The following is a 25,154-nucleotide window of genomic DNA, read 5'->3' as shown; positions in this document are numbered from 1 at the left end:
GTTTTGAGTAAAGTTGTCTTGAGTTCACTGGCATAGAGTGCAGTGGTTTACAATAGAGTGGAATAGAGTAGAGTGGTGTGGAGTAGAATGGCATTGAGTTCAGTGGCAAAGAGTGCAATCTTGCAGAGTAGAGTGTCATAGAGTGCAGTGGCATGGAGTGCAGTGGTGCAGAGTAGAGTTGTTTAGAATAGAGTGGTGGAAAGTAGGGTGGTGAAGATTAGAATGGAGTGGTGTCAAGTGCAGTGACATAGAATGCAACGGTTTAGAGTTACATAGCGTGCAGTGGCATAGCATGCAGTGGTGTAAAGTGCAGATTCATAGAGTGTTGCAGAGTAAAGTATGGTGGCATAGAGTGCAGTGATGTAGGGTAGTTGGCATACAGTGCAGTGGCATAGAGTGCATTGGTTTCGAGAAAAAGTGGTGTTGAGTGCACTGACGTAGAGTGTAGTGGTTTAGAGTACAGTGGCATAGAGTAGAGTAGTGTTTAGTAGAGTGGCATATGGACATGTAGAGTGCGGTAGCATAGAGTGCAGTGGCATAGAGTAGAGTGGTGCAGAGTGGAGTATAGAGGAGTAAAGTGCAGTGTCACAGAGTGCAGTGGTGTACAGTAGTTGAGAGTGGTGTAGAGTGTAGTGTTGAAGAGTGTAGCACTATGGAGGGAATGCAAATAGAGTGCAATGGCCTAAAGTGCAGTTGAGAGGTGTAGAACACAGTGGTACAGAGTAGAGTGCAGTGGCATAGAGGGAGGTGGCGCATTGTAGAATGGTGCAGATTAGAGTGTCTCAGAGTTCAGTGGCAAAGAGCACAGTTTTACAGTGTAGACTGTTGTGGAGTGCAGTGATGTACATTAGAATGGGATAGCGTGCATTGGTGTAGAATGCAATGGCATTGAGTGGTGCAGAGTAAAGTGACACAGAGTTGAATGATGTAGAGTAGAGTGGCATAGAGTGCAGTGGTATAGAGTAGAGTGCTGCAGAGTATGGTGACATACAGTTCAGTGGTACAGAGTAGATTGGCACAGAGTGCAGTAGTATAGAGTGTATTGTTTTGGGTAAAGTGTTGTAGAGTGCAGTGGCATACAGTGCAGTGGTGTAGAATACAGTAGCGTGGCACAGGGTAGATTTCAGTGACATGGACTGGCATAGAGTGGAATGTTGCAGAGTCCAATAGAGTGTTGTACAGTACAGTGATGTAGAGTAGATTGCTTCAGAGTAAATTGCAGTGGCAAAGAGCACAGTGTCATCTAGTGCAGTGTCATAGAAGGCAGTGGTACAGAGTTGACTAGAGTGGCTTAGAGTGGATTAGCTTAGAGTGCAGTGGAGTAGAGTTCAGGGATGCAGAATAGAGTGGCATAGAGTGTAGTGTCATACAGTCTATTGGTGTATCATGTAGTAGAGTGGTGTAGAGTAGACTGCAATGGCATAGATTGCAGTGGAGCAGAGAAGAAAGGCACAGAGTGCAGTGTTGCATAGTAGAGTGGCATTGAGTGAAGTGGCATGGAGTGGAGTGGTGCAGAGTAGACTGGAGTGGTACAGGGTAGAGTGCAGTGGCATAGAGTAGAGTGATGCAGAGTGTAGTGATGTAGAGTGTGGTGGCATAGAATGCATTGGTATATAGTGTAGTGGTATAGAGTAGAGTGGCATAGAGTTCAGTGGCAAATAATGCAGTGTTACAGAGTACAGTGCCATAGAGTGCAACGATGTATAGTAGAGGGGCATAGAGTGCATTGTCATGGTGTGCAGTGGTGTAGAGTGATGAAGAGTACAGTGGAGTAGACAGCAATCTCATAGAGTACAGAGCTGCAGAGTAGAACAGAGTGGCAAAGAGTGCAGTGATGTAAAATAGCTTACAGGTCAGTGGTGTATAGTACAGTGGTGTAAAATGTCACAGAGTAGAGTATAGCACCATAGAGTGCAGGGGTGCAGGGTAGATTGGCATAGAGTGCAGTGGTTTTGAGTATGTGGTATAAAGGACATTGACGAGGCACTGAGTGCAGTGGTGCTTGAGTACAGTGGCATAGAGTAGAATGGTGTAGAGTGGATAGTAGACTAGAGTGGCATGGAGTAGAATGGCATAGAGTGCACTGGCATTGGTACAGAGTACAGCACATTGATGTAGAGTGCAATTGCATAGAGTGCAGTGTTGTCCATTGAGTGAAATAGAGTGGAGTGGCACAGAGTAGAGTGGTATAAGAGTGCAGTGGAAAAGAGTGCAGTGGTGCATAATAGTGTGAGGTAGAGTGCATTAGCATAAAGTAGAGTAGTGTAGAGTATTGAGGTGTAGAGTGAAGTGGTGTAGAGTGGAGTGGTACATAATAGACTGCAGTGTTCCAGTGTGGAGAGGCGTGGAGTGGCATGGCTGTAAGAAATGGGGTCTCTAGTTGGGAGAGGTATACACCCTTGTCCAAGTAGGGTCCACAATCCTAGTCAGTGTAAGTCACAAACAATCTAAATTATCCTGTGCCCACTCTCTGGTAGCTTCCCACTGAGCAGTCAGACTTAACTTAGAAGGCAATGTGTTAAGTATTTGTGCAATAAATCATGCAATAACACAGTGAGAGCACTACAAAAAGACACCACACAAGTTTAGAAAAAGATAGGATATTTATCTGAACAAATTAATGTCAAAATGATCAAGATTTGATAATATCTGTTTTGTAATGATAAGAAGAGCCTTTAGTTCTTAGAAGCAACAATTGTCTCTTGCAAGCACAAAGTACCTGGCTTGTGTCAAAATTACACGCACGAAGACCACACAGGAGGAGATGGGTGGAAAATCTAGGTGTGCATCGGATTTACGGGCGCACACAGACGATGCGTCAATTCTTTTCCATGCGGCAAGGGCTTTGTGTCGAATTCCTCTTTGTGATGTGGGGTCTTTTGATGATCAGAGACGATTTGTGGAAATCCTGGATGTGTGGGACGAAGTCACAGCTGTTGCGTCGATCCTGTGAGTGATGCGGTGGAGTTTCTGCTGCACAGCTGGTGCTGTGTTGATTCCTCTCACAGGAAGTTGGGCTGCATCATTCTGGCTTCGTGATGTGTCGATCTGGTGGGCTGTGTGTTGAAGTTCCAGTTGCAATGTTGAAGCTGCATTGATCTCCACTCAGGGAGCCAGGGTTGCATCATTCCAGGTCAGTGATGCAGTGATTTTCTCACCGCTGGACAGGCTGTGCATTGATTCCAGCAGGCTGTGCATTGATTTTTACAGCACAAGGAGTTTCTTTGCAGAGATGACGTCTTTTTGGCCCTGAGACTTCAGAAACAGGAGACAAGCTCAATCCAAGCCCTTGGAGAGCACTTCTCAGCAGAACCAGAAGCCAGCAAGGAAGCAGGGCAACAGCAAGGCAGCAGTCCTTTACAGCAAAGCAGTCCAGGTGAGTCCTCTGGACAGCCAGGCTGCTTCTCTTGACAGGTTGCAGGTTCTGGTGCAGAGTGTCTGTCCCAAGAAGTGTGTGATTTGGTAGGGTCGGGGACCCAGTTTATATTCCCAAAAGTGTTTTTGAAGTGGGGGAGACTTCAAAGAGTGGTTTTGAAGTACACAAGGTCCCGTTTCAGTACAACCCTGTCTGTCAGGGTCACAATAGGGGGTATGGCAGTCTTTTGTGAGAGGGCAGGCCCTACACTCTTCCATCCCAGTAAGACCCATTCAAAATGTAGATGTGTGCAGGTGTGACTGAGCATCCTGTGTTTGAGGTTGTCTGGCTGAAATGCACAACGGAGCTGTCAACCAGCCCAGACCTGGATTGGAGGCAGGCTGTAAGACACAGAAGGATTATAAGTGCAGATAAATGCTCACTTTCTAAAAGTGGCAATTCTAAAATAGTAATTATTAGAAATGGGATTTCTGGTTGGCTAGGGTATGCACCTCAGCCAGGCAGAACCTACCCACTCTAGTAAAGGCAAGGGAGTTACACGTCCAAGATAACCCCTGCTCACCCCCTTGGTAGCTTGGCATGAGCAGTCAGGCCTATCCCAGAGGCAATGTGCAAAGCGTTTGCACAACACACACAACACAAGTGACACACTATCCCCACCACAAAGAAAACACAACACCAAGTTATATGAAAATATACTGTATTGTACACAACACAATTATTAGGCCATATATCACATATCAGTACTATCCTGCTACCTTAGCAGTTGTCAGAATGTTACACATTAGGTACTCTGCAAACTAGCAGTAGTCACATATAACACACAGGATACTTGGTATTCTGCAACATTACCAGTAGTCAGGAAACACCAAAACATTTGTCATAAGAATATCATGAACGCCCATAGTAGGAACATTCTAAAACCTATGGCAAGTCATAAAACATATTAGTATGTTATGCCCATAATAGGAACATGTTCATACATATATCCACACATTAAAACACAGGTAGGCAATAAACGTATTCAAGTCTGTAGGAAGATCTTTAGAATATATATTATTCCTCAAGGAAATACCTGGGCCCGTATTTATACTTTTTGACGCTAAACTGCGCTAACGCAGTTTAGCGTCAAAAAGTTTAGCGCCGGCTAACGCCATTCTGAAGCGCCATGCGGGCGCCGTATTTATTGAATGGCGTTAGCCGGCGCTAGCAGACCGGCGCTGCCTGGTGTGCGTGGAAAAAAAACACGTACACCAGGCAGCGCCGGCGTTGGGGAAAATGGCGTTAGGGCGTCTTAAAAATGGTGCAAGTCAGGTTGACGCTAAAAAATCGCCTCCACCCGATTTGCGCCATTTTTAACGATGCCCAGACGCCATTTACATGACTCCTGTCTTAGTAAAGACAGGAGTCATGCCCCCTTGCCCAATGGCCATGCCCAGGGGACTTATGTCCCCTGGGCATGGTCATTGGGCATTGAGGCATGTAGGGGGGCACAAATCAGGCCCCCCTATGCCAAAAAAATATATAAAAAAAATAAAAAGTTATACTTACCTGAACTTACCTAAATGTCCCTGGGATGGGTCCCTCCATCCTTGGGTGTCCTCCTGGGGTGGGCAAGGGTGGCAGGTGGGTCCCTGGGGGCATGGGAGGGCAGCTGTGGGCTCATTTTGAGCCCACAGGTCCCTTAACGCCTGCCCTGACCCAGGCGTTAAAAAGAGGCGCAAATGCGGGGTTTTTTGCCCCGCCTACTCCCGGGCGTGATTTTTGCCCGGGAGTATAAATACGACGCATTTGTGTCGCAGTCATTTTTTTGGACGGGAACGCCTACCTTGCATCTCATTAACGCAAGGAAGGCGTTCACGCAAAAAAATGACGCTCTTTCCTCATACTTTGGCGCTAGACGCGTCTAACGCCAAAGTATAAATATGGCGTTAGTTTTGCGCCGAATTTGCGTCGAAAAAAACGACGCTAATTCGGCGCAAACGGAGTATAAATATGCCCCCTGGTTTTAACGATGAAGGCACCTCTAGTGCCTAGAAGATTAAAATGGGGCCCCCGGTGCTTCTTAGCGCAAAACAGGGGCCTCTGATATCCTTTGGGCTGGAGGAGGGCAACATGCACCTCCTCTGTCCTGAGGACTGGGCCCCCCAGGGCCGGTGATCACTGGGGGCCACCCCAGGCCTCAACAGGTTCTCATGAGGGGGGGCAGTGTCCTCAGATAACGTAGGGAGGAGGGGGTGCCACGCACCCCCTCCAACTTGTAACGTGTCCCTCCTGGGGTCCGCGATCTCCTGGGGTCTCCCCCAGGCCTGCACTGGCCCTTCACGGGGCCATAAGGGAAAGCCGGTGGCCGGGGGGACCACCAGTGGGGTTCCAGCCCCGCCCGCGGCCTCCAGCAACAGGTCAAGAGTGTCAGGGAAGCAGGGGGAGCCTCCAGTGAGGCTTTCCTTCCCCCTGCCTGGCAGAAGAAACCAAAAGGGGCCTGGTGGGGCGAGGAAGCCTGCCCTGCCCACTGGCTCCATCAGCACTCGACGGCCCGTCCGGCCGTTGGAAAGGGCTGGCACCAATTTCAGTGCCTGCCTGTGCCCCGGGGGCACTCCACGGAGTACGCTTCACCTCTGGGGCACGACAGGAGCACTCTTGCTCCAGTTTCTGGCTCAGATTAATCTTCTGGTGCCCTGGGGGCACGAAGGACAGCGCGACTCCGGCGCTGGAAATCATGCAGCCCGGGTTGTGGCAGTGGTTTTCCCTGGTACCACAAATAAGCACTTTTTAAGGCGCTCATTAAAAGAAAGCGGAAGCGCTTTCAAGCACTAGAGAAATCCCCCAACAAGCACTTTCCCAAGCGCTTAATTTTAGCAAACAGGTAAAGCACCTTTCGTGCTTCAAAGTGGATGCAGGTGTCAGGGGCCAGAGTACCCTTCTCCTGGGGAGTGGGGTTCCAGGAAAAGGGCCCACAGGTGGACGGCCCAGCAACAAGCCAGCACAAAGAGGATGCAGCAAGTGGCAAGTCCTTTACAGTGCCAAGCAGGTCACAGGTCAGCACAGCATCAGCAGTCCATGGCAGTTCCTGGTGAGTCCTTTCAGCATTTCTCTGTCCAGTTCCAAGATGATTCCAAGTGCCTCCAAATTGTGGGGAAAATTCCCCTGTACTTATACTCAGTCTTTACAATGTTTTGCAATGGTAGGGAGAGAAGGTTTCAGCCAGTTACAACTGGTTCTGGGAGTGCCCCTCTCTCCTTCAGCACAGGCTCCAAACATCAGTGGGGGGTAAATGACCCTATTGTGTGAGGACAGGGCACAGCCTTTACACATGTAGGTGTGCCCGCCTCTCCGTTCTCTCAGCCCAGGAAGACTATTCAGTATGCAGATGCACCTCTGTGACACCTCCACCCTCCCTGGGTACAGGCTTTCTGAAAAATATGCACAAAGCCCCAACTGTCACTCTGCCCAGACGTGGATTGGAGCCTAGCTGCAAAACATCAGAGTCATAAGCACAGATAAATGGGCACTGTCTAGAAGTGGCATTTCTGTAATAGTAATAAAAAATACACCTACATCAGTAAGCAGCATTTTTTTATCACCTTCACAACCATACCAAACATGCCTACGCTATCCCTCATAAATCAGACAATACCCCTTACATATAAGGCAGGGCATTACTAATGAAATCCTATGAGAAGGCAGCACTCACAGCAGTGAAACACCAAGTTAGGCTGTTTCTCACTGCCAGGACAGGCCACGCAACCTGGCACATGTCCTGCCTTCTACATACATGGCACCCTGCCCATAGGGCTAGCTAGGGCATACCTTAAGGGTGACGTACATGTAGTAAAAGGGGAGTTGTGGGCCTGGCAAGTAAATTTAGATGCCAGGTCCCTGTGACAGAAAACTGCGCACACAGGCCCTGCTCTGGCAGGCCTCAGACAGGTTTGAAAGTCTACTTCAGTGAGTGGCACAAGCAGTGCTGCAGGCCCACTAGTAGTATTTAATTTACAGGCCCTGGGTATAGAGATACCACTGTACAAGGGACTTATAGGTAAATTAAATATGCCAATTAGGTATAAGCCAATCATACCAACTTTAGATGGGAGAGCACCTGCACTTTAGCATTGGTCAGCAGTGATAAAGTGCTCAGAGTCCTAGAGCCAACAGCGATAGGTCAGAAAGAATAGGAGGAAGAAGGACAAAAAGACTGGGGATGACCCTACGTAAGGAAAAGGCCCTCTCTGCCATCCTCTCCTGTACAAGGCCTTCACCACCACAGCCCTTCTCTCCTCAACAGCTAGGTGCGTTAACTGCAACTTCAGGTCCCTCTCTTCCCACCTATCTCTTAGCTCATCAGGCGTCAAGGAATGAGAGGTAGCCCTGCTTCTTATACTGGACCCAGCAAGGGACTCCATATCACTGGGGCCTTCCCTATCAACTGTCGCCCCTGCCCGGTCATTGTCACCCTCCTGATCAGTCTCTCCACCACTCTCTAGTGATGAGGTCTGGGAGCCCTCCCATTTGGAACCCTCGCTACACTCAGGATCCTCTAGGTACCCCCTAAGCACACTCCCCCCCGGGTATATGCCACAAGCCTTTCAAAGAAATTCAGAGATCTCCTTAGGCCCCCTTCTACAGGCAGCCCTCTCTCTCTACAGAACCCCTCTAATTCCTCCTGTGTGAAAAACAGCAGGTCCTCTAAATCAATGGTTAGCCCCATCTTGAAAAGGTACAAAAACACAAGTGTGACAACCACAATGCCAAAGCGTGAGAACTGAAAACAGGAAAAATTACCAAAGAGAGAAAGTTTAAGAGAAGCAAAACATGTGATGGTCTAAACGCAATCCTTGCAGTGAAATAATGAGTCACATTGGTATTGTGCAAGTGCAAGTCCTATCCCACCACTGCTACCAATGTTAGAAATAGGGTTTCTGGTTGTATTACCATTCTGGCCATACTAAATATGACCTGTCTACCCCTTTCTGATCAGAATCTACCACTCAAACAGTATGTGAGGGAAGCCCTAATGTTAGCCTATGAAAGGAACAGGCCTCACAGCAGTGGAAAATGAATTTAGGGGCTTTCCACTATCAGGACATATGAAACACAAATGTATATGTCATATCTTTTACCTAGACAACAACCTGCCCTCTAGGTTACCTAGGACCTACCTTAGGGGTGACTTATATGTAGAAACAGAGGAGTTCAAGGCTTAGAAAATACTTTTAAATGTCAAGTTGAAGTGGCAGTGAAACTGCACACACAGGCCTTGCAATGGCAGACCTTAGACATGGTTACGTGGCTACTTATGTGGGTGGCACAATAAATGATGTAGGTCCACTAGTAGCATTTCATTTACAGGCCCTGGGCACATGCAGTACACTTTACTAGGAACTTACAAGTAAATTAAATATGCCAATTGGGTATAAGCCAATGTCACCATGTTTAAAGGGAGAGAGCATGTGCACTTTAGCACTGGTTAGCAGTGGTAAAGTGTGCAGAGTCCTAACACCAGCAAAAACAGTGTCAAAAAAGTGAAGGGAGGCAGGCAAAAATTTGGGGGTGACCACCCTAAGGCTGTCAGGTCTAAAATTGGCATAGTTTGGAATGGTGCATAGTAGACTGCAGTGGTGTGGAGTAGTGCAGAGCGGAGCGGGAAGGGGTAAATTAAAGGATGCATAGTGTGGTAGCATACTGCCATTGCAGACACATTTTCAATTGAAATGTTCAATATATTTGCACAGGCATGCAGTTCTACTGATAAAAGTATACAGTGCACAAGTGATGTGTTGAAATGTCATCACCTAGTGTATTGATTTGTTTTGATCTTATTAAAAAATGTGTTTTCTTCACACTTCAGAATTATCAAAAATGTGCTTCAGTGGTGCTTTTCTATTTCCAATGTATTCTGAAATATCTGCACAGTTCACTTACAGACATTTAAATTTTATTGTGTGCTAAAAAAGCAAAAAATACATTGTGTATCCTTCAAGCACACCCCAAGTAGCCAGCATGAGTTTCACCTGAATCCTCTCACTTTGAAATCAGAGAAAGAAAAGTAAACAGCCAGTTCTCGTTAAGAGAGAGCCTGGCGTTTGACCTCTGTCTTTGAATGCACAGCAAATGTGACATGATAAAAAGAAGATTAAAAGTCCTGTTTACCAAAATCGATCATTTGTTGGAAGAATACAGTTTGTAAGGTTTGGGCAATGGAAGGGACAAACTCAAGCCAAACAAATACAAGCCACGCAAATGTGAGATACAAACCACAAAGTCAATGGTAGGCACTGGGCAGAATGCATTCCCAGGGATGCTTTCTAAATGTCCCCAAAATGTTGTTAGCAAACCAGACTGCTGCACTGTCTGGCAGGCTTCGACATAATGATCACTGATGGGGTGGGGAGTACTGTAATAACTTTAATAGTGCTTAATACTGCACTGCAATTTCAAAATGCTCTAAACAATAGGTGCTACTATAGCACAATTAAGTAGCACAGTACCCGCCTTTCATTTTTGTCCTTTATCTTAGAGGTTAGGAGCACAACTAATTACATTGCATGAAACTGAAATATCAAAGTATATTTCTTATTCTAAACAGTACAGCATTGTAACATATTTTCCTAGAAGTAAATACGACCATTTGGGTACACACGTTCCTGTAAGTAATATAACGTTGATAGAAGTTGTTTGAACCACCTCATGGAAAGTAATAGCTCGTTAAAACATTCCACGTCTCATATTCATATTCATAATATAGTATATAAATTGTATTAGTGCAAAATCTGATATTAAAAATAACAAAGTAGAAAATCAAATGTGGATCCAGGTCCAGTAGATTTTGGTCTGCAAAATATTTTTTAGGTTTATATTTACACATGAGGAAAAGCAGCTTAGGAGAGAGTAATTGATTCACCACCTCAATTCCTTACTTCGATTATATTTTATAGTATTAAATATAAGACTTTTGTTTCAAGTAATTTCATGTCTGGTATACCCCAAAATCATAAATCACACATTCATACCTATTAGGAAACATATATCGGGATAATTAATTATTTATGATAACATTTGAACAGCATGGTCTGATCTCATGGACAGTAGAATCCTTTTTAAATTGTTGGACGTAAAATTTCACGTTTGGTGGACAGAGAACCCTGTCAGAAATTGCCAGAGAGTGCCCGCAAAATTTCGGGCTCCATCGACCCATTTAGAGGCAGTGAAAGTGCGAGTAGAATTTTATCAGTTTAGACTCTGCAAGCTGCACTGCCGAAGTCTTTGACCCAGTGGATTGCCTGCCACACAGAAGTTGAATCTTACTGGTGGTAGCCCCACCCTGTTCAAGGCGGGGCTCGCAGTCACTGACATTTGGTACCCAGCGCCAACTGTACAAGGCATAACGGTCGTGGGCGTACAATAAAACACCCATTGCACAAAACACAAAATAGTGCTGAGCTTCCTGCTCTGATAAGGCAGTTGCCTCAGTGTTCAGCTCTGCCGCCAGTGCCTCTTAACGGGGAGATTAGGAGATTTGCCGAGAATCATATAATGTTAGATTTAGGCCCGTATTTATACTTTTTGACGCTAAACTGCGCTAACGCAGTTTAGCGTAAAAAAATTTTGCGCCGGCTAGCGCCATTCTGAAGCGCCATGCGGGCGCCGTATTTATTGAATGGCGTTAGCCGGCGCAAGCAGACCGGCGCTGCCTGGTGTGCGTGGAAAAAAACCACATACACCAGGCAGCGCCGGCGTTGGGAAAAATGGCGTTAGGGCGTCTTAAAATGGCGCAAGTCAGGTTGACGCTAAAAAATCGTCTTAACCCGATTTGCGCCATTTTAAACGACGCCCAGACGCCATTTACATGACTCCTGTCTTAGTAAAGACAGGAGTCATGCCCCCTTGCCCAATGGCCATGCCCAGGGGACTTTTGTCCCCTGGGCATGGTCATTGGGCATTGTGGCATGTAGGGGGGCACAAATCAGGCCCCCTTATGCCAAAAAAAAAAAAAAAAAAAAAAAATGTATACTTACCTGAACTTACCTGAATGGCCCTGGGGTGGGTCCCTCCATCCTTGGGTGTCCTCCTGGGGTGGGCAAGGGTGGCAGGGGGGGTCCCTGGGGGCATGGGAGGGCACCTGTTGGCTCATTTTGAGCCCACAGGCCCCTTAACGCCTACCCTGACCCAGGCATTAAAAAGTGTCGCAAATGCGGGGTTTTTTGACCCGACCACTCCCGGGCGTGATTTTTGCCCGGGAGTATAAATACGACGCATTTGCGTCGCCGTCATTTTTTTAGACGGGAACGCCTTCCTTGCATCTCATTAACGCAAGGAAGGCGTTCACGCAAAAAAATGACACTATTTGCCCATACTTTGGCGCTAGACGCGTCTAACGCCAAAGTATAAATATGGCGTTAGTTTTGCGCCGAATTTGCGTCGAAAAAAACAACGCACATTCGGCGCAAACGGAGTATAAATATGCCCCTTAGTGCTCAAAACAGGAGTTGAATCTGAGGTAGCAAGGACTGCAAGTTGAGATGCTTGCCACATCTCCTCCCTCTTTTCTGTTTTATGTCCTATTTCATGCAATAGTAATGATGTCAGTTATATATAATTATCCTAATTCCAATCAATAGTCTTTTAGAAGAATCTATGATCATTATATTTTGAGCTCTATGGATTCTAACCTCCAAGTCATGAAAATGTAAATTAATAGTTGAATGCCAGCTCTATAAATAACATTATATTGCAGACATTAAGTATATCCTTCCAACGGTATGTAAGTTCTGGATAAAACATGCACTAGATTCCATGGCCTAGATTTACAAGAGAATGACGGAGCATGATGCTGTGCCAAATTTGGGAGCGCTGTTCTCTGTCATTTGCAAAACGCGGGGATGCGCCATATTTAATAGTATATGGAGCACCCCTGTGTTAACCCCTGCACTGGAGCAAAATTTGCTGCCAAGTCCCAGCGCAGCACCCTTGCGCCATGGTGCAAGGGTGGCTGCGCTATGGAGGAGATTGTTTTTGTGCAGGAAGGGATACCTTCCTGCACAGAAACAATCTTCAATTACCTTTTGCACATAGAAAGAACAAAAAACAAGGAGAAATTAAAGTATTTTTCCTCACTGTGCAATACTAATGCCACCCCAGGGGTGGTGTTAGATTTTTGGCACTGCCTTCTGTTTATGAAATATCGTAAATCTGGGGCAGCATCAAAATACAATGGGTGTTGCTGTAGCACGCCCACAGCAACATTCATTGCACGTCCCTTACACGTAAAGTGCTGTGTGCGAAGGGGCCGTCTTTACAAGGTGGCGTTAGGTCAAAGTGGCTTAATGCCACCTTGTAAATACGTTGCAGTGCAGTAATGACGGTCAAATATTTTTTAGGGTTTCTGAAACTGCAGCTCTCACCCATTAGTTCATACAGAATCAGGCCTCAGTGAACGTGGTTTAGGAAGCAACAAAAAAGTAAAGGAATACATCGATATGAAATAAAAAGAAAATACTGTATATGAACATTTTGCTAAAGAGAAAGGAATCACATTGTGTGTGAGTGAGTGTGTGCTTGTGTGTTTGAAACACATTGTCTATAGAATTCTCTCTTCTTAACCCGAGCTGCCGCTTGTGTTTCTTGACTCGTTGGCTTGTTGTCAGACTTGTATGTCCTCTAAGCTGACAACGATGTTTAATCTATAGGACAAAAAAAATAATGTGACAGGTTCATCTCCTTATTTTATCACCTATGTCCACAATCCCATGCTACTTTCCAAAGATTTCAGCTGTTGCACTTGTATTTTTCGGTTCCTAAAGCAATCAAATAAAAAAAAAACAGGTCACGTTCTAGCTTTGGAAGAATGAACAAAGCATCCACGCTTTTTGTGTGGTAGGTAGTTCCGGTTCAGTTAGGTGCGATATCAGTGGTGCACATTTCTTAGTTTTATAGTTTCTGCCACACTTCACACCTCTGGCGTCCATCGATATTTAGCTTTGGCTGGCAATAGATCTGTGCCTTGCTCAAAGTGAGTACGGCGTCGTGAATAAAGTTTAAATCGTAGACTCTGGCTTTAGAAGCGACATGCTTCTTGCAGCTCTATCTATAGTTTATATAGCCTGTTGTTCCAAGAAATTTGAAGGGCCTTCAACAAATCACGTAGCATTTTAAGGACACGAGATCCCCTATGCTGGATCCACATTCCTTACATGGTATCTACTCAATACCATGCTTACCTATATGCTAAACTCTAACAGTTTGGGGTTTGGGAATCTGAAAATTGCCCTGTAAGGGACACAATGACAGACAGAGCTTGGTTTTTGCAAAATGTACCTTCACGCACAGAGTGAGCGCTTGCGATCCACAGTGATAATACAATCAGATTCGCATTAAGGACACTAGGTACAGGTTCAGTTATTTTTATTCTTTAGAAAACTGCTTTCTAGATATATGTGGCCGTCCTCTCAGTCAGTGATGAGAACATTTATTCAAACCCTATATTTACTAAGAAATGTCTCTAAAAATCCATTTTAAAGTCTCCTAGGGGCTAAATCTAAAATGACCTTACAGGCCGTATAGAGGAGCAAAGAATAAACTTGCGTTGTTGTTATAGCGCAGAATGTAAGTTTTGAAAAGCAACATAAGCCACATCTTTATCAAAGAACCGAGTGAACAGGAAGCATGTCAAAAAGCATCATTTAGGGCCAGATGTATGAAAAAAGCCCTTAGCGATTCGGAAATAGCGATTTTTAGGACCTCGCTATTTCTGAGTCGCAAAATGCTATGTAACAAATTTGCGAATCGGAAATAGTGACTTCTTAAAAATCGCTAATGCGAATTGCGAGGTCCAAATACCGATTCGCAAAAATATTTGCGATTCGGTATTTGAAAATTGCAATTGCGAAAACGGTCACCTAGCACAGCCTGATGACATCACAAGCAGGAAGTGAGTCAGCCCATGCTGTTTCCAGGTACCACACCCACAGGAGCAGTCAGAGAGTCACAGACCAGCCCCAGGGAGCAAGTTTGTGAGCAAGCCAGGACCTGTCATCAACATGGCCAATGCTGGTTATGGGAAGGAGAAGGGAGAGAGGAAAAGGAAGCTCAAATTCAGTGAGCAAGAATTGGAGGTGCTCACTGAGGAGGTGGTGAGGAGCCATGACCGGCTATTTGGGAAGAGCTCACTCCAGGTACCAGAGAGTGAGAAGCAAAATTTCTGGGCTGACATCCAGACCAAAATCTGCGCAGTGGGGGTTGCGCAGCGCTCAGTGGAAGAGATACGCAAGAGGTGGTACGACCTGCGTTCCCATGCCAAGGAGAGGGTGGCCAGCAGGCTAAAGGAGGCAAGGAGCACAGGAGGCGGACCATCCACCCAGACACCCTCCACCCCCATGGAAGACCTGGTGGAGTCCACACTGCTTCCAGAAGCTGTCAGTGGGGTCACTGACATTGACACGTCCGGCACACCCAGCACCAGTAAAGGTAAGTCCAATAATGATATGTAACCCCATAGGTGAATGTACAAATACACCTTAGGAAATTGCAAGTGGTGCAAATCATTGTGATAAGTAGTCCATTCCACATCTTACATGCGGCACAACAGTGCCTTATGGGAGTGGTAGTCCACAACCCAGATCTGAAAATAGCACAAAGAATGCAATTAAGTAGAGCGACACCCAGAAGAGCAAAACACCCAGTACATAGTGATACGATGTAAGTGTACATTTATTACCATTGTGCCACATTTGGTGATACATACATAAATGACATGCTGCACATTGTTGTTGCAGATGGCTCAGGCCCAGCAGCAGCAGAATGTGCCAATGTGGGGGATGCAGAAACACAGCCTCTGTTCGACTCCAACACCAGCGAGTCATTGTGTATAGTACCAATCAGACGCAGGGCAAGGGTGTTACCACTCCACGATTTGAACCTGGACTCCGATGACATGCGGGATGAAGGCCACATTCCATCCCCAGAAGCTAAATCCACCGGAAGGCAGCAGTCCCTGCCCCAGCGTCACTCAGCTCCCTGCAGGAGGCCTCACGATGCAGGCACACAGCACACAGATGTAGGTGAGGGCCCATCATTCTTTGGTGGCCTGGAATCATCCATGCTCAAAGTGCAGCGCCTGCAAAACAAAAACATGAGGGCAATGCACAGGCAGTTGCAGTTACACAATGCCAATTTGAGGGGGCTGCACAAGCAGTTGGAGTGTCTGAATACAAACATCTGCAAGCTGCATGAGGGACAACAAACATCTGCGGAGAACACCAAGGAACTGACAAATGCCATTAAGGAACTCTGTACTGAGATCAGGCATGAGCGAGTTAGCCACCGCAGGCATGAAAGGAAATTCATGGGTATGTTCAGTGGATTTTGCAGATCTGTAAATCGTCTAGCTACATCTACTGCTCTGATATCACGGCGTGCTGTGGCCGCACAGGTGGAGGCAGCACATAGCAGTTGGGATGTTGCCCAGGGATTTGTGCAAATTACCAACGTTCTGACTGCTATGCTGACAGCACGCGGTGCTACACCCAGCAAACTGGGAGTTGGGGATACTGAGGAGTCATCTAGCCTCAGCAGTCTTGCAGTGCCCGTGATGGATCCTAGGCGTCGCAGTGCCAGGCACAGTACTGCCTGTGAGCCTGATACAAGAGGTGCCGGCGAGGCCACTGTGCACTCAAGTGGGATGCGTGGCCATAAAAAGTGACATTGAGGGCCACAGGGGACTACCTTCACATGTAGAATTACAGTAAACTATGATGACAATAGTGCAACACTGTTAATGGCTCATGTCTGACTCATGTGTATTGCTTTGTCCTAGTGACACGTATGTTACCTGAAGTCAAGGTAATAAAGGTGCTAACTACCGGAATACATGTCAGTGAGGTCGTGTTGTCATAACTTACATCTAAAATGGTTGTGCGTGATGTCAGCACGCCTTTGCCTGCCCTCTGCTGCACTGGTCCTGTCTGCTGGCTGTAGGGGTGGTATGGGATCATCATCCTCATCTGAGTCTGGCTTCGATATTTCCACAGGTATGCCACTGGTGGTAGCTATATTGTGCAAGATTGCACATGTGGCCACTATTCTACAGGTCGTGTCCGGGCTGTACTGTAGTGCTCCTCCACTTTTGTGGATGCACCGGAAGCGACTCTTCAGCAGGCCAAAGGTTCGCTCCACAATATTGCGGGTTGCCTTGTGTGCTGAACTGTATCTCCCCTCTGCTGGTGTTGCAGGATTTAGGTAGGGCGTCATCATGTATGTGCGCACTGCATAGGCACTGTCTCCTGGAAAGAACAGAAGGTATAATGAGTAGCTGAGCCATCTGACGTCACATTGCCATCAATGCACCATTATAAAAATAGAAAATTTCTAGTAGATATCCTTCACCAAATTCCCCAGCTAGCAGTCTTGTGTTAGTCCCGCTGTGGCAAAAGATGTACGAATCATGTGTACTCCCTGTGTACCTGGCCACGAGATCAGTTATGATGTAGGAGGCATTGCATATCACCTGTATGTTCATTGAATGTTTGTATTTACGGTTGCGGTACACATACTCTGTGGCCGATGGTGGACAGATTGCAACATGTGTCCCATCTATGGCACCTAGGACGTGGGGGAACTGTGGTATCTAGTAGAATTCTATTTTTCTCTGAAGTATTTCCTGTGGGGTGTGGGGGAATCTGATGTACTGGTGTATCCTGCTCAGCATGGCGTTTAGAAATGCATTGAAAAATCTAGAGAGGGCACTCTGTAAGACCCCTCCAGCTGCTGCTATGACCCCTTGATAGCTCCCTGAGGCAAGTTAGTGCAGGGAGCATAATACCTGCACGTGGGTGGGTATGCTATTGGTCCTGTGTGTTGTGTGCTGCAGTATGGGTTGTAGCTCAGCTATCCGGTCAAGTATCATGGCTGAGCTCAACCTGTACTTCTCTAATATTTCCTCCTCAGTCTGGTCAAAAAGGGTAATGCGCACTCGGAAAATGCACTCATGTCTCCTCCTCCCTCTCCTCAAACCTGCCAAGATCCTCATTCTCCTTGCCATGACGTAGAGTGCAGCAATTGTGGAAAAGAGGCTGAGGCATTCTGGGTCTCTTTATGTAGGTTGCGCCTGGCTACCATCTGGTTTCAATCTGTGGTAATTTGCATGCGCAAACGGGCATTCTGCGAAAAATCACAATTTGCAAATTTTTGATGCATCGAATTGCGACATGGTTTTGCGTGTCGCAATTTGCGTATCGCAATTTGCGACGAAAAGTACTGAATCTGTATTTGCGAGTCGCTATTCGGACTCGCAATTTGCGATATGCAAATAGCAATTCGGTATTTCATGTCGCAAAATGCGACACGCAAAACCATGTTGCTTTGCAAAAATTCGCAATTTTTGTGATTCCTTCTTTTTGGCCTGCAAATGCTTTTCGTGCATCGCAAACCACGTTTTTGCATTTGCAAACGGACGATTTCTCTGTTGATAGCGAATGTGTCAGTTATATGGTCATTGCTCTCTCCGTATATAGTGACTGATAACCTAGAGTATACACTTTGGATTAGGCCAAGCACCGCTGCTGGAACAGCCACCTATGAGAGCTAGTCTCGCACTATACTATGGTTCGCGCAGCCAAATGCCTTAGTAATATCAATGAGGTTACAATATATGCACCCTCTCCTGAGATTGACAGAAAGTTATCAGGAACATACAAATATCAAATGCACTTTAACCTGTTCTGAAATATCCATTCCCAGTACACTCTGGTTAGTTTTAAACAGTCCACCTATCTAATGGTAAGATGATCATTTTAGTGTAAGAGAAGGCACTGTCTAAGGTGGAAACAAGTGGGGTAAATTAAAGACATCTTCCTATGGGCCAGCACTATTAAACATGCGCTGCAAAGAGCACAAGGCTTGTTTTGTATCCAAAAATACCTCCGCTACAGCAAGCATTATTGACATAACAGTGTAGAGATTTAAGCAATACAGTGATAATCAACCTGCAGTCCTACCCACATCTAGGATAATGCCTCTTTTGCATGATCACCTCAATTGTGTGGACTTCTTCTGCAGAGCTTTTGACCTTTGTGCACTGAGAATCTACTAAACAAGCCATGAGACTCTGACAACCAGGCACAAGTGCATGTCAAAATCAGCAATGCTCCTATTTGGCATATTAAATATATATATAGCGCTGTGTGTTCTTTGGAGGCGGGGCAGGAGCCCTTTAAAACTCGTTCGCGCTCCCGCCGTCGCGGGAAGCGCTGTGTGTTCTTTGGAGGCGGGGCAGGAGCCCTTTAAAACTCGTTCGCGCTCCCGCCGTCGCGGGAAGCGCTGTGTGTTCTTTGGAGGCGGGGCAGGAGCCCTTTAAAACTCGTTCGCGCTCCCGCCGTCGCGGGAAGCGCTGTGTGTTCTTTGGAGGCGGGGCAGGAGCCCTTTGAAAATCGTTCGCGCTCCCGCCGTCGCGGGAAGCGCTGTGTGTTCTTTGGAGGCGGGGCAGGAGCCCTTTAAAACTCGTTCGCGCTCCCGCCGTCGCGGGAAGCGCTGTGTGTTCTTTGGAGGCGGGGCAGGAGCCCTTTAAAACTCGTTCGCGCTTCCCGCGACGGCAGGAGCCCTTTAAAACTCGTTCGCGCTCCCGCAGCGCGGGACGCGCGCGGGCGGCGCCCGGGCCAAGGGCGGGCCCGTCCTGCGCCCGTCAGCGGCTGACAGAGGCTGGGCTGGGCCACTCCCCTAACATCTATCTCCCAAGAAGGCCATATTGTACTCAGTCCCTTTTGTTATTTCCTACTCTGTCTCCCCAGTCAGCTGTTCCATTTAATCTGACACCTTATCATTTAACCTTGCACCTACACTAACACCAGATGGGCAAAAGGAAAGCAATAGAGGCAGGGGCCGGGGCAGTACTAAAAGCCAAGCGAAAAAGGCATAAGCATGCAGCTAGCAACTGCGTTATGGATAGAATCGACTCTCTCCTGGGCGAATGCAACGGAATACTAACTAGCCCCCAGGGTAACATTTCTATTGCAACTGGGGAGGGGCCCACTTCAACTAGCAGGAAGGAAGGTTCCATGAAAATCGCTGAGATTTTCGTGAAACGTGGGCAACAAGTTACTGACACTACAGGGGTGGGTGAAAATAGGAACGTTATCACCCATGCGGCCCCCTCCCTAGCAGAAGACCTACCACTTGCCACCAACGATTCCATCCAGCTCAGTAACCGCTTCAATCCCCTAACCAACCTCCCTGAATCACGCGACGACATCAACCCAGACACCCTGGCAGATGGGCCAGCAGCAACCAACACGCACTCTCCTCATGTAACCCCACAGCATATCGAATACATACAAGCTCTAAGGAAGGAAGTCACAGAACTCAAGCATATGGTTAACTCATTACTTGCAATAGTAAAACAGCTAACCCACGCAAATAACACGACCACCAGTAACCTTGCCCAAAATCCAATCCTATCAGGCATCACAACAAACTCGCCCAACTCCTCCGCTTCTAGCCACGCTGGCCCTCACCCTACCAAAGAAAAGACCATGAACTCCCACCAGACTCCCCTCTTCCACAATTTAGGCATAGGAAATTCACTAGACATCTATCATAATACCCTCAAACCCATGAGCAACACCGCCTCAAAATACTCTACGCAACCAGCCACTGACCAGTCCCATTTAGGTAATATAGTTCTAATGGTTAACGTTCCCAAGTTAACCACATTGGCGCGCAAGGAAGGGGTAGACTCTATCAAAAACAAGGCAATCCACTGGATTCGCCATGTTAGAGGCTGCCGATCCATAATACGTGAGGACCTAATTACCGTAGTACGACAGCCAGACCCGGGAACTCACTTTGATATCCTAAAACTGACACTCAAGAACAGGACCATGGCGAACAATCTGGTGGCCCTAGACGCAAGAACAAGCCCACCTGCACACTCACGCATCCAGTTTAAACAGCCCAGGTCACCTACGCTCCACGAGGAATGCCCGAGTTACCACCCGGCAGAAAACCTATCCCCTCTTGGTAAACATGATTGACTCACAGCCCCACCTAAAATCTATGCAGGCAAACCTTGCAACCTTCCAACATCTATCACCCCCAGATCCTCCTTTTACCCCACCACTGTCTGTCCATGTCTTCACCCCCCTACCCATGACACCGCGACCATTTCCGGCTCACCGAGCAATCATGACAACGATGCTCCACCCATCTTGCAGGCACATTGCCCACCAAACCTAGAGCTGCTGTCTAGGCCCGCAAGCATCTCCTTGATCAGGACCAGGCCTGTTCCAACAGAGGAACATCACCAACCACCACAAGCCTCACGGGCAAACATTGGTATCAACCCATCTCTGCTCCCTCAGCCACATCTGCCAAACCAACCCCCGACAGCCAACTTCACAAACCCCGGGCATTTAGGCAGGACAACTCAGTCACAATCTGGGGTACGACTTGTCTCATGGAACGTGGCAGGTCTGAAACCTATTCTTCCCCTTCCATCCTTCTCCTCATTTATTGACGAACATGACATATGTCTCCTACAGGAAACATGGTCACTCGACCCACTCTTCCGAACAGGCTACTCAAATTTCCACATCCCCGCTGTGGCCAGCACGAGAGGCAGGCCCTCAGGGGGTCTGACCATCTGGATCAAAACATCGCTTAGCTGCCATATATCACAGCTACCTACCGCCTCTCCCGACCTGTTAGGCCTTCGTCTATCCTTTGGGCCTGACTCTGTGGTGAACATCTTTAATATCTACGCTCGAGGGGTCAGGGGGGGTCAAGTCTCCAAAACCCTCTGCGCCCTCGTAGCCCTCTTACAAAATTATCCCCGCCATCATAAAACCATTGTGGCTGGGGACTTCAACGTCACATTCGAACCCCTTGACTGGGACGATCTCAGGTCCACCCGCGAGGAAGATCAAGCCTGGTCTATCCCCGCCCTGTCAATTCCTCCCATCAAAAGGTGGACGTCGGTTGCCATTCAGGTTAAATCATTGACCATGGAGTTTGGACTCAGGACGCTAAATGGCAGAACTAATTCAGACACCAACGGTAGTCACACATACAACAAAACGAACCACACCAGCAGAATCGATTATTGCCTATTCGATATAAGATTATGGCCTCTAGTCATCGACATGACAATCATCGAAAGGACCGAAAGTGATCACAACCCTCTCTCTGTCCACACATTAGCCCTAGGTAACCTCCCAGCCACGTCTAACCCCGCAGCAGTAGCACCCGAGGGTATTAACCTGGCCAACAACAAAAGACACCTAAAATGGGTCAATATTGTGGCCCGGCCCGCACTCATCAATGCTGCCAACAACACCCTAAAATCCACACTAAGGGACCTAGAGGCGGGTTCTGCAACACCCCACCAGGAAATTAGCTCAATCCACACCTCCTGCTTTAGGGATATCGCAGCCCACTTCTCAGCACCCCCAGCCCACGACGACAAACGACCCAAAGCCAGGCACCGCTGGTTCAACAAAACGTGCCGGTCCCTAAACAAGCGCCTAGTTCAAGCCATTAAATCCAAGGACCCCATCGCCATCCGCGTAGCTAGGAAGTCCTATAAATCTGCAATATGCATAGCCAAGCGTGATCAAGATAGCAAATGGTGGACAGCACTCAGCGACGCTGTGCGCGAGAGAAATTATAGTCTGTTCTGGTCCCTGGCAGCGCGAGGCCCAGAAACCAGTGGTTTGGACATCACAACCAATATTGCCCCAAGAGACTGGATAGCCCACTTTAGTAGTCTGTACTCCCCTGATCATGATAGCCCCACCTCTGTTTGTACGGGCCCCCTCCTACTTCACTCATCAGCACCAACCACCGCAGCACCCCTGTTGTTCTCCCAAAGTGATATAACTTATTCTCTAAGCACTCTAAAACGCGGCAGGGCCCCTGGTTCAGACTGCGTCCCAGCAGACCTATTCTCAACAGACCTAGCATCCTGGTCAAGATATCTCACCATTCTAGCTAACGCAATAGCATCTGGGGCGCCAATTCCCGACTCTTGGAAAGCGGCCATTGTTATTCCAATCTTTAAAAAGGGCGACAGATCTCTTCCCTGTAACTATAGACCCATTAGTCTAATTGACTGTGTCCAAAAAGTCTTCTGCCACTGCCTCCTAGGGAAGATAGAAGAATGGATAATTGACCACGATATCCTTAGCCCCCTCCAAGCCGGTTTCCGAAAGAAGATTTCCACCACTGATCAAGCCCTCAGATTCCTATTATTATATTGGAAAACAGTGTTCATTGGTAAAGGCAGCCTTTATGTAGCTTTCGTGGACCTCAAATCTGCCTTTGACCTAGTACCTCGCAACAAACTGTGGGTCACTCTCTCTCGGATGGGAATCCCGGAACACATCCTTGCCATTTTGATACGACTCCACGAGGACAACTACGCACAAGTCAGGTGGGGCAACAAGGGCCAACTTACCGATAGAATCCACGTCTCTAGGGGTGTGCGGCAAGGTTGCGTACTTGCCCCGACCCTCTTTTCCCTGTACATCAACGAAATTGTCCCCTCCCTTCTCAGACTGCAGGCTGACGCACCTTCACTTGGCACACAAAAAATCCCAGTCTTACTCTTTGCCGATGACACTCTTTTGATATCTAAGACCCCTAGTGGTCTAAGGAAACTCCTTGCGTGCTTCGAGCATTTCTGTTCATCCCAGGGACTCGAAATCAACGCAACGAAAACCAAACTAATGACCCTTAATCCCCACAGATCTTTCAAAGGGAAATTTACTTTAGAGGGCTCCTCACTCGAGAAGGTGGGCATTTTCAGCTACCTGGGCATAACACTCACTGACAACATGTCCTGGAAGCCACACATAGGAAAACAAGCCCTTAAATTAAGACAAACAACTGGGGCTCTACTAAAAAATTTCCACCTCTCACACACAAAACCAATTCGCCCAGCATTACAGTTATACGAATCCCAGGCAGTTTCCTCAGCGCTCTACGGGGCTGAACTTTGGGGTTATACCAAAACCCAAGACCTAACCACCGCTGAAAACAACTTCTTAAGAAATCTTGTGTCCCTTCCGCTAAGCACCCCACTGTTCCCTCTTTTCAAGGACCTCGGCATCAAACGCATTGGTCACAAAGCCCGCCTGCGACCTCTGCTGTACTGGCGACGTCTCTGGACCACTCCGGAACTTGACATCTTCACCGAAGCTCTACAGGTCATCCTAAAAGCCGACCACCTGCACAGAATCCCCTGGCTACGATCCATCAAGGATTTACTTCACTCTATCGGGCTCGATGATCTCTGGAACTCACCAGCCACGTCAGTCTTTCCCTCGAAAAGCGAACTAAAGAAACTTTACTGGCAAAGGGCCAACAACGAAGACACTCGGGCTGCACTCCACACTACATTATCTTGTGACTTTGCCAACCTAAAAGAGTCATGCAAGTACGAAACTTTTTGGGACCTAATCACGGTCCCAAGGGAAAGGAAACTGTACTTCCAGCTCCGCATTGGAACACTCCCATTAAGACTTTTCACCAGCAGCTGGTCACACAACGAATCCACCGCATGCCCTGCTTGCAAAGCCCCCGTCGAGAATCTCCCTCACCTCCTTTTTGCATGCCCCGCGTATACTGCCCCCCGTAGGAAATGGCTGGCCCCGGCATGCAGACTACTGGGAGCACGCTGCTCTGCGCTAGCTCTGCGAATCCTTAGATCAGACACCAGGCCAACGCTAGTGATCGCTATCGCCAAATTCCTCGGAGCTAGTTGGCTTATTAGAGGGAAAACTCTCCTGGACAAAGACTCCAAATAAGACTGTCCCAACATCCTGCACAGTGCATTTCATTTCATCTCATTTCATCTAATTTCATTCCATTTTATTCTATCTCATTTTTATTCCATTTTAATTTTTATTTATGTTTTACTCCCTTTTATCACCATATTTACCTGCAATTTTATTTTATTATGTGCATTTACTTGTATTTATTACTGCTCGTGCTTTTTTGGCTCTTGTAGCCGCAATAAAGCTTCTTTGAATTTATATATATACATATATATATATATATGTATATATATATGTATATATATATGTGTATATATATATATGTGTATATATATATATATATATATATATGTATATATATGCCCCTTGTATGTGGTTCAAAGTGTACCCAGGGCCTGTACGATAATGTCATCAATGGCCTGCACTACCCACTGTGCCACCCAATATAGTGGTAGTGTAAACATTACTGTAGACCCAACATTGTAGCCTCGTTTTGCATGACCAGGGTTTCTGACTGGATCAAGATCAACTGATTCAAAACTAATATTTTCAACTTTTGTTTTATATTAATACATATGTTTGTTTGTTTATAGAGAAAACAAGGAATACCTGTTTACTGCCATTGGAGATTTTGTTTCATTAATGTACAATTTATTTATTTATTTTTGCATAGATTTAATCTAATAAGAGCCTTTAATGTTCTAGTTGTACTTGGTGTGCTCTGCTATTTGTATAGTTTAATTGATTTAAAACTAACACCAACAAAACAGAAGTTATGATATTCTGTAAGAACACCTCGCCACGGGACTCCACTTGGTGGCCGGCTAAATTAGAACCCACACCCACCCCTAACACCCATGCCAAGGACTTTGGGATCATCATCAACAACAAAATGGACATGGCCTCACAAGTCAACGCTGTCATAACTTTCTGCTTCCATACTCTGAAGATGCTGAGCAAATCTTAAATGGCTCCCAAGCAACACCCACAAAACCATCACACACACTCTCGTTACT

This window comes from Pleurodeles waltl, chromosome 1_2 (genome assembly GCF_031143425.1).
Source record: "Pleurodeles waltl isolate 20211129_DDA chromosome 1_2, aPleWal1.hap1.20221129, whole genome shotgun sequence".
NCBI lineage: Eukaryota > Metazoa > Chordata > Amphibia > Caudata > Salamandridae > Pleurodeles > Pleurodeles waltl.
Note: the sequence above shows the minus strand (reverse complement) of the source record.